Source organism: Carlito syrichta, unplaced genomic scaffold (assembly GCF_000164805.1).
Source record: "Carlito syrichta isolate Samal-C Ts95f unplaced genomic scaffold, Tarsius_syrichta-2.0.1 Scaffold135755, whole genome shotgun sequence".
In the NCBI taxonomy this organism is placed as follows: domain Eukaryota; kingdom Metazoa; phylum Chordata; class Mammalia; order Primates; family Tarsiidae; genus Carlito; species Carlito syrichta.
In genome coordinates this window covers 94,014-107,953 of record NW_007079851.1, presented here as the reverse complement: position 1 = coordinate 107,953, position 13,940 = coordinate 94,014, and the positions used below count along the sequence as shown (strand labels likewise).

Here is a 13,940-nt window from a genome sequence, read left to right as displayed (position 1 = left end):
GCTCCGGGCCGCGCCGCTAGGGGCCGCCGCGCACCGCCTCCTCCCGCCGCAGCCCCGCCCCCTGCCCCGCCCCGTTCCGGGCCCGGTTCGAAGGCCCCGAGGCTGCGAGGCGGGGGGCGGCCCGGGCAGGCTTCGTGGAGCCTTCTCGCGACCGTTGACCGGGAACACCCAGAGAAGAGCGGACACGTGTTTCTCCCCTACGTCGATGTCGGACTGGGGAGAGCGCGAGCAGCCCCCAGGCGACTTACCTTGTTTTCGGGGGGAAAAAATCCAGAGAGCACAGAGCAGTCCCCTAAGAAAGAGTCCAGTAAATGCCACGTAAATGCATCTGGTTAACCAAGATTCTGAAGGTAATAGAAGAGAAAGGGGCTTTTCAATGTCGTAGCCACCCGAGAGCAGATTGCTGTCACCGAATTTTCTTTCAGGCTCAGGCAGACTGCAGTCCCATTTTGGGAGTGGGGAGCCGAGGCAAACACTTGCACCAGAGTCTGAGCTTCTGTGAGCAAGAGTCGGGGCTGGGAATTTCACTGACTTCAGTTAGTAAGACCCTGTCTTATTCAGCACGATACACGGTAAGTCCCTCTCCCTTGGCCATAGAACTGGGAAAGCACACAAAGAGGAGGGAAGCTGGAGCTCTGATAGATGCCAGACGAAAGGGACCTCAGCAATCACCCAGAGTGCCCAGAGCAGGGCATTTCTCAGTTACCATCGTGCTAAATTTTATCAACTTGACCTTGTAAAATAATGCCAGCAATATCTAAGGTTTTCTGAACCAGGGCGGAGCCCATACTCCTAAGTCTGGAGACATCCACATTCCTTCTATGAGAGCTCATAATAAACCCCCAAGCTTATTGAGGATAAAATGAGACAATATGGGGGGAAATGCTTTAACAGTGTTTAGTTGGTTAAACTATAGCTAATATTGCTATTTCAAATATTATAATAATTTGAATATTTTAAAGTAATTTTAAAACATTATGGGATTTTGCACAAATAAGATTGTATTTGTTCTTTATTTAATCACTAAAACAAAATCTTATAGCTGCAGTAAGAGAAACACTGTCCTTAGAACTTTGGGCATAGTAGGCTACAGAATTTTGCATATGTAATTTTATCTAATATGTATATTTTCTTTTTTTTCCTTTTGAGTCAGAGTCTCACTTTGTTGCCCTGGATGGAGTGTGATGGCATCATTGTGGCTCACAGCAGCCTCGACCTCCCAGACTTAGGCAAGTCTTCCACATCAGCCTCCTGAGTAGCTGGGACTACGGGTGCACATCACCACACCTAGCTAATTTTTTGAGTTTTTGTAGAGCCAGGGTCTTGCTATGTTGCCTAAGCTACTCTTAAATTCCTGGGCTTAAGCAGTCGCCTTGGCCACCCAAAGTACTGGGATTACACTGTGCCCAGCATAATATGTATATTCTGACCGTAAAACCGGGAATATAAAATAGAGTGCCAATAAAACTACAGCTGCATATATGCCTTCCTCTAGGTAGGTAAGTCAGAAGAAGGTAAGCAACGATCTTTGGAATCTAGTTTCTGGACTCATCCTGACTGATGGACAAATAGACTATCTGCCAGGATAGCAGTCTTATGTATTGTCCTAAAGAGCAACAAGGACTTAAAGGTCCATAAAAATGCAAATTAAGACATTAATCAAGGTCTCATCACTGACAATCAGTGCAAGTAACATTTTCCTACTGGGAAAATGCTAATGAAACAAAATGCCCTTCTGGAGCAAACCGTGAATAATACTTTGTCTTATTCTCTGTCCTTTAATGGGACTTTGCATCTGACAGATAATCTTCAAATTTTAATGACAATATATAGGTAGCTTGGTGTAGAACTATGAGTCGGTACAAATAGTGAAAATTTAATGTGCCATTGAATATGGTTTGCTGTAAGTAAAGATCAATATACTGAGAGAGCTATACACAGCTAGACTTCCAGCAACAGTTAGGAATAAATCATTCAATAATCAAAGAAAGTGAGAAGATAGTACTCTCTTCACTTCCAGAGAAAACCATTAAAAACCATCTCAAAGTAGATGGTAAGCTCGTGTACTAGAATTAATCTTAATATGATTATTTGATATTATAAAACAAAGTAATCCCAACTAAAAGATCGCTGGTATATGGGTAAAAAGGTTCAAAGGGGATATACAAGTTACTAGTAGTGGTTATGTCTGGAGAATGGAATTACGAATGTTTATTTTCTTTTTTCCTCTTTTGTTTTCTGTAATTTTCTATAGTAAATATGTATTACTTTTGTGATAAGAAAAAAATATTCGTTACTAAGAAAAAGGTAGGTTAAACACATTTTGGCATATTCATATAATATGATACAGTACTAACCAGCAATAATAAAGAATGAACTCAGATATATGCAACATGGATGAGTCTCAAAAACATGTTAAGTGAGACAAGCCATATACAAATGAGTACATCCTGTGTGATTTCATTTATTTGAATTCTAACAACAGGAAAAACTAATCTATAGTGGTAGAAGTCAGAAAGTGGTTGCAGAGTGAGACATAGAGTGAGAATTGATTGCAAAGGGACACAAATTTTCTGTAGTGATGAAATGGTTCTATATCTTATTTTGGATGACGGTTACATGGGTACGTACAATTGTCAAAGCTCACTGAAGTGAGTGCTTAATAAATTTAAAATAAAGTAATAAATTAATATTTAATTAATCAATTAAAAGCATGTATTACCTCAAAACTTTTATTTTTTAAAAAAATTTTTATTTTAAAGATGTGGGATACAATTCAGGATTAGGTATACAAGTTGTCATCATACAGGCAAAGTTTGGTCCTCTCTTTGGTCCCTACTTGAATTCCTTTGGTAGAAAGTAACCCCTATTTATCCATAAGAATAGTTTTGAGAATGGGTAAGATAAAATTCTATAAAAGGCCCAATCGTTTAAAAAACCTTGTAGTTCCTATCCATATGAGCACTGGAAAATATTGTAGATGGCTGGTCACACCACACAGGAATGAATGAAGCAAAGCATGTTGTTAAGATAAAACTTGGGGGCTTTTGTGACTATTTGGGTTAGGGTGATTACTTCTAAAACTTATAGAAGGCACATAATGAAGGAAAATTTGAGAACAAGTTTCCTATTATGATACCTACTATGATTAAACAAATTATTAATTTAATATATCAGCAATTTGCCCTCAAAATGGATTGATAAATACATTTACAAGCACTTATTAGTGATATGTCCTAAGTTGGGTCACTTATACCTGGCCGATAATTTCCTAATCTGTAATAAATTATGTTGAATTTCAATAGCAGTTCTCAAACTTTAGCATACATCAGGATTATGTGGAGGGTGTGTTAAAATACAAATTACTGGGACCTCCCTTCTGAGTTTCTGATCCAGTAAAGAGATCTGGGGTGGGCCCAGGAGTTTGCATTCCTAACAAATTCCCACAGCTTGCTGATGCTTCTGTCTGGGAACTACACTTTGAAAACCACTGAAGGAGAACTGTCCTAAACTGTATCAGTCAAAAAAAAAAAAAAAAAATCAGAAGTTCTGCAGATAAAAGGAAAAACTCATCATTGAAGAATTACTTACAAAATCTATGTTGAATTTAGAGAACTGTCCCCATTGAGAACAAGATTCCTAAGTATTACTGTAGTAGGAGTCTTTTGCACCATCTCTAGATTTGGAGTCTGGAAGTGTCTCTCAGTGCGGGGATAAGAGAAAAGTAACAGAGACACCTGGACAAGAAAGACGATTACAAAGCTCTGAAGGTCATAAAGCCCCAGAAGGAAAACTACTGCTACATGAAGAACTTTACACTTGGAAACTTTCTGGAGACAGTTCAAGGACTGTAATTCAGGACTTTGGACTAAAACTATCATCTTTGGCCTTATGAATAAGACTCATTGTCTGAATGTTTATAGGGTTCTTGGCTTGTTTGTTGCAAAGACCACTAGATGGTGGTAACTTTTAGAGGATGTGTACGTGAAGGAATTTTCTTTGTCTTGCCCCTTTACAAATGGTATAAAAGCTTTCCCTTAGTTAACATTAAATTATCATCTGTTCAGGAAGCAGGTGTCCGGGTATAATATTTTCGTCCTTCGCCTATCCGTCTCTCCTTCAGGAAATCTCACAACCCTTGTGGGGCTGGACCCCCGCATCTCAGAATCACAGTCACTTTTGTAACTCCTATGTGGGCTAGGAGGGAGTTTCCAAGAGAATCAGAGAGATGGAAAGTCCCCTGCTTCAAACCAGTTGTACTAGGTTTCATTGCCTTAGTTAGGACATTGGAAATAGCTGTTTTAATTACTAAAAACTGTGCCCCAAAAATGTGGTTCTGACAGAGAAACTAAGACAAATGAGGAAATGCAAGAATGTCAAAGTAAAACCAGTTAGGTTTTCTGGTAACACACAAACAGGTGCCTGATTTCCCTGTGCTGGTTAGAAACCTTTAAGAAGTTAGAAACAATCATGCTTTACATTAATCAATAAGACAGCATTTTGAAATGCTTGGTTTAAAATCAGGAGATTGCCAATTCCTCTATGGATTAGAGTAATATGATTATCTGAGAAATTCATCTAATAGTAAGCATTAGGGTATTTTTTTTTAAGGCAATTTTTTTTATTCATTCATTCAGACTGAGCCTCACTGTGTGGCCCAGGCTGGTCTTAAACTCCTGGGCTCAAGTGATCGTCCTGCCTCAACCTCCTGAGTAGCTGGGACTTCACGCAGCTGCTTCAGCATCTGGCTAAGTCATTTAAGTTATTAAATACCCATTGCTTGCTCAATAAATTTTGAAGTATTTGTTAAATCAATCAGTGAGCAAGAATACAAACTCAGTATGTCTTTTCATCGTCTTCAGTGAGCTTTCCATTTAGTTGAGAGGGAGGAAAGGTCTACGTTACATTCAGAACAATTGACTGACAAAGTGAACAGTACAGACAAATTCCGTTTGAGTGTAAAAAAAAGCTGAGATTAATACGGGCTGATACAAACAAAGGGGTGGGAGTGGCACTTGAGATGCATGTCAGGATGGAGGAGACCAAGGAAGGGACCCCAGCAAGAGAAAACAGCACCATTAAAAGCCACGGTAGTTGGGTCAAACCCAGTGCTAGCCTGCGGGTAGAGGGAGGTGTTGGGTATTTCTGAATGGTCAGACTCATCCCTCCATGCACCTGACCCTCTGTGATTGTTCATTCAGAAAACACGTGTCAAGAGCCAACTATAAGCCAGACGTGCTGTGGAGGGCCTTGGCAACTAGAAGTTGGCTAATGTTCTGACGGAGAAGAATCTGACTTCATGTCATGGATTTAAGCAGAGAATAATGTGATGAAAACTTTACTTTAGGAAGATTAGCCAAGCAACAGGATGGATTGCCGCTTAAGGGAGAGATTTGGGGATGGTTACAGGAAGACCTACTAAAAAGACATGTGTAAGATAACAATCTGGTGTAGAAATGGAAACAAAGTGGTAAGTATGAGAATCACCTTGCAGGACTTGATCACATTTATGCAGAGAGGATGAAAGAAAAGAAAGGGTTAAAGATGGAGAGATGGTCTGGGTCTGGAAAACTGATGGTATAAACCAACAGAAATGTGGGAGTCGGAGCATCCATTTGCAAAAAGATTATGAAAATTGTGATACAGGACATGCCAGGTTTAGATGACTATGAAAACTGAGTGGAAAACTAAGTGGAGCCATCCCTCAGTCAAACACAGGGGAGAGGGGGAGAGTTTCCAGAATGACAGGGATGGTTAACGTTGCCAAAAGCCAGAGAGAAATTAGCAGGATATCTGAGGTCAGGCATAACATTTCCTGATATCACTGGATGTAACCGGGTGGTCATACGCACTGAGGTGGATCTGAAAACTGATATCAAAGTGTACCTTTAACTCCGCAGAACCCTTCCATATCAAGCCAAACACCAAGTTGTTTTCAGTTCTTTTTCTGAACATCTCTAGCATGTACACCCTGCTTCACATTGCCATTAGACTTTCCATTTCCAGTTTTTAAAACCTGATACCTGAACTATATCACACAGTCTTAAAAGCTTATTCCTTTAATTATCCTGCATATTATTTCCAGAACATTCATAGGAAAGATCCATCACTGTCTATTACCTAGGATGAAATCTCAAATCCTCACCCTGACATTTCAGTATTTCTACAAAAAGATCCCAATCTACTTCCCTTCCAGCCTCACCTCATGCTTCTTTCCTGGCCAAATGGCGACAGGGTAAATCTTTGGATATAGATTTGTTGTTGCCTGTACATCCCTGCCTCCTGCTTTTCTAGTTTGATAGTCAGGCCCTTAGCATTCTCTTGACTCAGGAATTTTTGCAGAGCAAAGAACAGAGGTTGTTTGAAAGCAAATGCATTTCTAGACTTATATGAAATTCTAAGCCCACTGAGAAGACTGAATCAGATGTCTCATTGGGGAAGAGGAGAGAGTGATGTCGTTGAAGTCAACAAGAGGAGAGAGTGAGATTTCACCCAGATGGGAAGAGAATGGAGATCGCTGTGTCCCAGAGGCCCATCCGTGCCCTTCAGTGTCCTGGAGGAGCAGCAGGACCTCAAAGGGGAAGGCAGTGGGATAACTTGGCGAGGCTGGACTTTAGGTCACAGGGTTCTGGCTCCGTAAAAGGTTCCACTATAGTACTGCTAGGGTTGGAAAACCATGCAGGGGTGCTAGCGGTAGACCAATGGCCAGAGTCATCTCCTTGGTGTTTTGGCGCTTGATAAAACCTTTACGTAACAGAGAGAGTAGGGAGAGAAGTAAACACCAAATGTAGGAATTGAATTTCCCACCAGCCTGAATAAGACAGGGGCTTTAAATTGATTTAAATTAATGAATGTGGCCAGGCTCGGTGGCTCAGCCTGTAATCCAGCACTTTGGGAGGCCAAGGCAAGTGGACTGCCTGAGCCCGAGGGTTTGAGACCAGCCCAAGCACCTTGGCGAGACCTCGTCCCTACAGTAAAATTAAAAAATTAGCCAGGCGTGGTAGCACACGCCTGTAGTTCCAGTTACTTGGAAGGCTGAGTCAGAAGGATCACTGGAGCCCAGGGGGTCAATGCTGGGGTGGCCATGAGTGTGCCACTGCACTCCGGCCTGGGCGAAAGAATGAGACTCCAACTCACACACACACAAAAATTAATGAATGTGATACTTCTTGCATAACAGATTTGTGAACTAAGAGTCATATCTACTACAGACCTTTTGTAAGTATTCGTTGGTGCTCAGACCTGGACTCTTTTCACCTCTTTTTCTTTATTCTCTCCCAGTGTCATCTCATCCTTTCCCATCTTTATACCGTGGCTTCCAATTTATATCTTTGTCCCAGAATTCTCCTCTGAGTTTAACTCTCAAATAACCAGCTGCCTATTGATATCTGCATATGTGTGTGACATAGACATCTCAAAATTATCATAGGAAAGACCGGACTCTTTATTATTATTATTATTTTGAGTTGGAGTCTCACCCTGTTGCCCAGGCTGGAGTGCAGTGGCCACTCCCGGCCACCGCAGCCTCGACCTGCTGGGCTCCGGTGATCCCTCCGCCTCAGCCTTCCGAGTATCTGGAACTACAGGCACGTGCTACCCCGCCCAGCTAATTTTTGATTTATTGTAGAGACGACGTCTCGCCAAGTTGCCCGGGCAGGTCTCAAACCCGCGGGCTCAGACAATCCACTCGCCTCGGCCTCCCAAGCGTGGGATGACAGGCTGAGCTACCGAGCCCAGCAAGACTGGACTCTTGGTTGCCATCTACCCTGTCTAGAGTGCTTCCCACTTTCCCCTTAATGCTCTATATGAGGAGTCAGAAATGATGGGGACCAAACCCAGCCCTCATCTCTTTTTTGTAAGTAAAGTGTTTTTGGAACACAGCCATGCCCATTCCTTTATGTATTATGTATGGCTGTTTTTATGTTACAATGGCAGAAATTCTTCAGCCTGCAAAGCCTGTTTTTTGCTATCCGCCCCTAGATAGAAAAAGTTTGCCAATCCTTACTCTTTGCTTCTTCAATGTATTTATCACAATTTGAAATGATGTATTTGTTTAATTACTTGGTTCTTTATCTGTCTCCCTTGTTACAATGTAAGTTCCCTAAGGAGAAGGACCCTGCCTTTCTTTTTCTTACTGTTTCTCCCGTATCTAACAGCACCAGTGCCTAGCCATGGTAGGCTCTCAATAAATAGTCAATAGCTGAAATACATACATGAATGAATGAGCTGTTTGGTATAGCTAACATTTTTATTTCACTTTTTTGCCTTAGCACAGAACTTTCTTCCTTATCCTCTCATGACCTCATATCTTAAGTAATAGAGCTCCATAATAATGAGCCCCTTTAACGTCTGTGCCCTCTACTCTGTCCTCCTTCCACATTAATCTGTCTAAAACAGACCTCATATATCAGTCTCCTGCACAGAAACTTGGAGACCCAATGACTTATCCATTAGTCATAAACTTCTTTACTTGCCTCTCAAGGCGCTCTGAATTTGGCTCCATCCTTTTTCTGTCTCCCCACATATATATTCTATTCTTCCTCCTACTTCTTTCCCCTGAACTTCCCTACTTCTATACCTCATGTACTTAGAATATTCTTTTCTGAACTAGAAATTGACCTTCCATGTGACCCAGCAATCCCCTTATTGGGAATATACCTGGAGGAACTCAAGAATTCTACCACAAAGGTAACGCTGCAGCTCTGTTCGCAGTAGCAAAAACATGGAACCAACCATACTGTCCATTGAAGCTAGACTGGATTTTTAAAATGTGGTATATATACACAATGGAATATTATGCAGCCATGAAGAAGGACAAACATATGAACTTTGCAGCAACTTGGATGGATTTAAAGTTGATCATACTCAGTGATCTGTCACAAAAACAAAGAACAGAGTACCATATGTTCTCACTCATAAGTGGACCTTGAACAATTATTATAATACTATAAGAAAGGGATTGGCAGTAGCAGGAAACTGCCAGGGGAGGGGGGGTGAGATTGAGAGTTGAGGGAAACTGCCAGGAGAGGGAGGGGAACACCTCATCAACAAGGGTACTGGCATAGTGAACATTTGCATAGCTAACCTGAGTTGTACCCCACATCTTTAAAATAAAATAAATTTAATTTAATAAAAGAATATTCTTTTCTTTCACTACTACCTACCTCCACCTGTCAAAATCCTCTCCAATCCTCAAGTATCTCACTCAAGACACCTTTCTGAATACCCTCAAAAGAGATCTTTTTCTTCTTGAATCTTCCATAATGTGTTTTGTACCTATTTGTGTGTCATGACTCCATACTGCCTTCTCCCTCTTAGCTGGTAAGCTACTTAACAAAAAGAACCATACCTTTCTCATCTTCGTATCTGCTGTCATCTGAATGTTTGGATCTCCTTCCAAATTCATATGTTGAAATCTTGCCCCCTAAAGTGACAGCATTAGGAGGTGGGGCTTTGGAAGGACCCTTAAAAAAAGAAGCCCCAGAAAGCGACCTAGTCCCTTCCACCATGTGAGGACACAGGAGGAAGACTGTGAAGGGAAAGTGGGCCCTCCCTGGACACGGAAACTGCCATGCCTTGGCCTTGGGCTTCCCAGCCTCCGGAACGCTGAGAAGTAAATTCTCATTGTTTACAAACCACTCAGTCTCTGGTATTTTGTTACAGCAGCCTGAGTGGACTAAGACAGTACTTCTGCAGTATTTAATATCTTTCTAGATCTAAATAAACAATCATTGAATGATTGAATAAATCAATGCCTTTCCTTTTCATCTCTACTTGTTAAAATCCTACTCATTCCTTACAGACCAAAATCTCCGCTGCCCTCCCCAGCCCGTGATGATTTGTCCTTTCTCTGTTGCCCTGTATTATTTTCCATCAGTGATTTTCTTAGATTGTAATCCCTAGAAGGCAAAGACTAAACCTTGTACATCTTTGCATTCCTCTCCCTTCACCTAACAGTACCATGCACATTATAGATGCTTAATAAATATTTTTTATGAAGTTGTAGAGAAGCCACCCATTTTTCCACCTCCACTGCTCAGAAGGATCAAAGCAATGATTGATTTAGCTGATAAGGCCTGCTTCTGAGACATGTTATTAATGAAGTTTGTCTGGAAGATAGCAATGTTAAATGAGGATTTGTAAATGCGTCTCCAGCCTCAGCATCCATCAGCTCAAGAAGGGGACACTAAAAAACTACTCTTAAAAAAAACTCCTTATATGAAGTTGTCTGGAGCTGCCTGAGCTGCTAATCCCTGAAAGGTTTATAGTCTCTGTTTTGCGCAGTTAGAGCACACTCTTGCCTTAACTTCCAAGTTCAATCTCTCTATGGTAACCCAGGAATGTTTGCTATTTTAGGAAATATGCCTCACCGCATGCAGAGCTATTTATATTAGGTTCCAAACAAGGCATAAATACGATGGCTTGAGCGTCTACTGATTTGTGTAAGTGGGAAGGTCCTACCTACTTAATGTCTGTCTTTCTCTAATTGTGTTATCCTGTTTTGTTTTTTAAGCCAATCACAGTGAGACTGCATGTTAATAAATTTTGCTTATCTTACACTGGAGATAAAAATGCAGAGGAAGAAAAGGAAAGAAAACAAGAATCCCCCAAGACCTCCCTCTCTTCACGAACGCCTCAAGAACCCTCCAAGAACAGTTTCATTTCAAAGCTTTTTTGAGATGAAGCTTCCACCACTCTGTAGAAGGAAATAATGTCAATAACTGAAATAACTGCGAGCATCTCCCTGCTACTTCACAGATACCTTTACTGAGGAAGAGAGAAATGCTTTATTTGATTTTCTGACTCCCTAATGAAAAAGATGGGGACAAGGCGCTACGGCCTAACAGATACATCCACAAGCTCTTAAGCACTCTAATTACAACATAGTATCGACCTGAATGGACATCAGAAAGGATTGGAAGGAAATATGGAGTGATGCCAATCAGCATGTCAAGTCGATGGCACCTTTGTTGTTGTGTAAAGTTAACTATAGAAGTTCATTAAGTATTGTGTAAGTGCATGGCTACTAAAATTGAGGTTGCAGAATGTTTCGGTAGAATGGAAAAGGAAAACAGAAGGATAGTAAAATCAATTAAATAAAACAATCTCTATCAAAATTATCTGTTTTATTTGAGAGAATGAAGGCTCTGAAGTGAAACTTCCTGTACCCAGAGATTATAGCCCAGTTCAGACTTTCACACTGGGATCACATGAAAGTTTCTTATATATGGGAAATAGGTAAATGGGCAGTTCAAACCTAGAGTGCAAGATCTCCTTTCTACGGCCTAACTGTGGAATTATCAACTGGAGGGTAGAAGGAAGCAAAGGAAGTGGACTGGTCCTCAGAACTCAAGCTGGCTCGTCCTCCAGCATCAGTAAGGGATGCCAGGGATGGCTCTGCTAGAGATGAGGGGGTTCTTTAGCCTCTGCAGAGCAGACCCAGAGCTTAGAAAGTGAACTGCTGCCTCCCACATTTCTGTGGGTATGGCTCCTGTGGTGAGAGCTGGCATGAGTTTTGGTATAATACAGTAGGACAATGACTGTGACCGTAGAACCATACTGTTAGCAGACAAGGACAACACCCACAGCGTAGGCTCCAGGTGCCACAAATAGCAAGGTTCACCATATGTCACCTATGCCAAGGGGAAAGACAAAGCACTTTACAACGGATTTCATACTGTTTTATAATATCCTTTTCACCTAATTCAAAGAATGGACTTGACAAAGCAGTTGATGAGCTGTGTGAGCAATGATTTGCTCTTTCAAGAAGTGACATCAATTGTCTGTTCTTCAGGCAGCGCTCATTCTATACAACCATCAAGATTGCCTTTCTGAAATGCAAATCATATACTTTTATTCCCCTTGCTTAAGCTTAAAAAAAAAGCTTTTGGCGCCTACAACATGAAGTTCTTAGCTCAACAGTTATGGGGCTTTTCAGCCATGTATCTTGTCGTTCTGCAATACTTGTACTTGGCAACATCATTACTCCCGATTCCTTTGCGAGGTTCCCCTCCGCTGCATGTGCTGCCGCCTTCAAGGCACAGGGTAGGGGCAGCCTCCGGGTGAGTCTCTCCCGGGAGCTCAGCCCTCCCCCCTGTGTGTCCTCTAGCACCAGGCTTGTGAATCTGTCTACTCAGTCATCCCACGGTATTTCCGGTTTTTATTGCAGAGTTTTAGCCCTTTCAAGCCTAGGCCCTCTAAACCAGTGGTTCCCACTGAGCAACTGTGTCATCTCCCAAGAGTGCATTTTGGGAATCTTGGGGGGTGCTTTCTGTTTCTGTTGTTGTCACAATGACCGTGGGGCAAGGGACATGACCTCACGTACAGTGTACGGGACGAAGCATTGTCCCACATTCCGAATGACTTTTGAATGTGCCACTTGGGCAATGATAGTAAGACTGTTTATAATCATCTGAACCTGGAACTTAATTCTGCTGTATATATTAACACAATGTTAATATACACTGAATTTTTTCCCATGAATTAAACTAATATGTAAAGTAAGAGAAGACTGGTTTTTATTTGGAAATATACCTTGCGTTTGGCAGCTTGGCGTTGCTGCTTGCCCATTACTAATAGCATAGTCACTTGCCGTTTTTGAAATGCCAAGATTATTATAATGTAAAACCTAGAAGTGAACTCACAAGATTTCATAAATACGTATTCCAACTGGAATTTAAAATATTTATCAATGAACATTCAGTAGCTTTCTGCAGTAATAACAGTGCCAGGAAATGCTCTAAATACTTCCTACATTAATTCAAATTAGTTGAATCTTCCAAACAATGCTGTGAGGTAAGTATAAAAGATACATTAAAAGAGAGTAATTTCTAATAAAATAATGTGTCTTAATATGCAAATTCTTAGGCACAACTATGTGAAAAGACATAAAGAAATAATCAAGTGCTTGTACCTGTATGGAAAAATCGCTGTGAATGTCACAGCTTCAAGTGCAATGTGAAAGGCAAGTTGGGAGTTTATAAAAAGCATTCGACATTTCTTTTTGAATAGGAGATCACACTAAGATATAACAATCACTGTGACCAATTTTCCCTGAGCCATTCCTCCTCTGCGGTGGCCCTCCTGGGAAGCGATGACACAAGCTGGCAACTCTGGGTTTGGCCACGTCCTATAGAACAAACTTTCTAGGGGCAAAGCCAAAAAGGCTCATAATAAACAACTGCCATATTTATGAATTTTATCTCTGTCTTGTGTAAGACAAAGATGGCTATAATGTGGGTGAAGTTTGCAGTATCTGACTCATAGACCAGGTCCTGATATCTGCTACCCATTTTAAGAATAACCTTAGCCGAGCATGGCGGCTTATGCCTGTAATCTTGACACTTTGGGAGGCTGAGATGGGAGAATTGAGTCCAGGGCTTTAAGACCAGCCAAAGCAACATAGCAAGACTTTGTCTCTGCAAAAAAAAAAAAAACAATCAAAAAATTAGCTGGGCATGGTGGCAGCTGAGGTAGATGGATTGCCTGAGCACAGGAAGTCAAGGCTACAGTGAGCCATGATCATGCCACTACACTCCAGCCTGGGAGTGAGACCCCAGCTCAAAAAAAAAGCCTACTGTCTTTCAGATCATTAATATAATGATAATAGTAGTTACTTATGTTTTGAGCAATATGAGGGGGGACCCCCCGAAAAAATGAAATTTATTTTAAAATTGTGTATTTATGCTTACATGTTTAAACTTCAGTCATCTTCAGAGTTCTCTTGATTTGGTGCAACACACCTATCAAGTTGCTATTTCCACTGCTCAAAACAGTTTTTGAACTCAGCAGTTTTGATGCCTTTTGGTGCTTCTACCATTTTTCACCAAAAAAGAAAGAAAGAAAGAAAAAGTTTCCCCATCAGCAAAACATTTATCTTCGATGACTTTTTTCCTCCAGGAAAACAAAAAGCCGCTTGGGGTGAGGTTGGGTGAACAGGA

At 41.2% G+C, this 13,940-nt stretch overlaps 1 protein-coding gene across 3 annotated transcripts in view; it reads right to left on the bottom strand.

Moving 5' to 3' along the window:
- The window catches only part of LOC103250971 (myomegalin-like), a 108,281-nt gene that overhangs the window by 40,521 nt on the left and 53,820 nt on the right, over positions 1–13,940 (bottom strand). The gene's annotated exons all lie outside the window — the stretch shown is intronic.